This window comes from Arachis ipaensis, chromosome B08 (assembly GCF_000816755.2).
Source record: "Arachis ipaensis cultivar K30076 chromosome B08, Araip1.1, whole genome shotgun sequence".
Lineage (NCBI taxonomy): Eukaryota > Viridiplantae > Streptophyta > Magnoliopsida > Fabales > Fabaceae > Arachis > Arachis ipaensis.
The window spans coordinates 127,908,435-127,910,379 of NC_029792.2; positions in this window are offsets into that span (position 1 = coordinate 127,908,435).

Sequence of the window (1,945 nt, forward strand, 5' to 3'; positions counted from 1 at the left end):
ATATTCATTAATATCAATTACACAACATAAAAAATAAAGTAAACTAAAATAAATTTTTAAATTTTTAAATTTTTTTGGACAAAAATAATAATAAATTTATTCATTAGATTCTTATGTATGTATTTATAATATAAAAAGAGTTTTTGCATAAAAAAAAGTTTATATATATATTGTCACTTAATAATAATAATAATCAATAAAATTAGAGATTATTTTACAAAAAAAAACTCAAAATTAAAACTATTTGATCTTTTTGTATTTAATATAACTTAGTTTGGTGTGAAGAGATAGCTAGAAATTAAGGAGTAAATACCTATAGTCATCTCTGAGATTCGCGTAAATACTCAATGTAATCCTCAAGATCCCGATTTCTCCATTTTAGTTCTCCAGATAGAGCTCCGAGTACTCAAAGTGGTCCCTAGGCATATTTCTGGTGATGAGTCATCACCGGAGCGCTGACGTGTGGCCTCTGTTTGCCACGCTGGAGGGGTCCAACAGCTATCTGAGCTAGCCAATTTTCGATTTGTACCCACATTGGTCCCTCCTTTTATATTTAACCCTAAATTCCCAAATTTTTGTAAACTTCATCTCTTCTTCTTATTCATCACACTCTCCTCATTCTTCTATCGGGGGCTGTTACTCATGCCGATGATGGGTGGAAGTAGCACTGCAGGTGAAAGCTCTGTTCGTTCCCCTAAGATCAAAAGCCTCAAAAGTACCAATTTGTTCAAGTTTCTTGTAAATTGTAACGTCCACTCTACTAATGTAGAAAGCAGCAAAACTTTAAAATTATGGCTCTTTCAAAATTCTGCCAAGTAAAAAGATTGTAAAGGAATTAAATGCAATACACAAAAGAAGTTTGCTGTTAAAGATGAAGATGAAGATAAATCATAAAGTACCACGGGGTTGCTAGTAACACCCCTGATTCCAGCAGCAACGAATGGAGGAAGCAAATCAAAAATTTTGATACAGGGTAAGCAATTTTCTTAACAAAATTAAATTTGATAGCTAAATTAAATTCAAAGCATATGAAATTTTGTAGTGATCTAGTTGGAACCGGAAGAGAACGCCAACCAAGAGCAAAAGATTGGGACCGCCAAAATAGTGCGGTTGTGAAGGCAATGAAGGTGTCTGAAATCGTTCATAGAAGAAGTTGTATTGTTGAGTCGATGGATAGTCTGTATGAGAAGGTACAAGTGTTAAGCAAAGAATGACGGGAATGTGGAAGATTATGGGTCAAAGCTGTGGATCCTTCATCTGACATCGTTTGCCCAAAAAAGGGCTTCCCCAGATGTTGAGTTGTATTATTAGAGAGGCAGGTAACTTTTTTCCTTTCATATTCTTCAACTTGGGACAATCAGCAATGGCTAAATGTTGGAGGGAGGTGAAGTGAGGTGAGGAGAGTGCGATGAATAAGAAGAAGAGATGAAGTTTACGAAAATTTGGGGATATAGGGTTAGATATAAAGGGAGGAACCAATGTGGGTACAAATTGAAAATTGGACCCTCCAGCGTGGTAAACAGAGACCACGTCAGTGCTCCAGTGATGACTCATCACCAGAAATATACCCAGTGACGATGACTCATCACCAAATTAAAATATATTTTCATATGCATAATGTTAAATTGCCAACAAGAATCCGATAATATCTTATTTAAAAAAAACAGATGTATTAAAAGAAAATATATTTTAATTTGGATTTCAAAACATTATTATTCACCTTATTTATTTTTAACAAAAAGAGTATATCAATATACTAGTGTAATAGTATCATCCACATACATAAAACTAAACTAACAATAATAAAAATTAACATATAATAAAAATAAAAATAAATATTTTATTTTATTAAGATATAAATCTAAAGCAAGTCTCTTACAAGTTATTAACTTATTAATTCTCATCTACTTAAAATAGAATTTTTATTTTAAATAAAAAATGACTA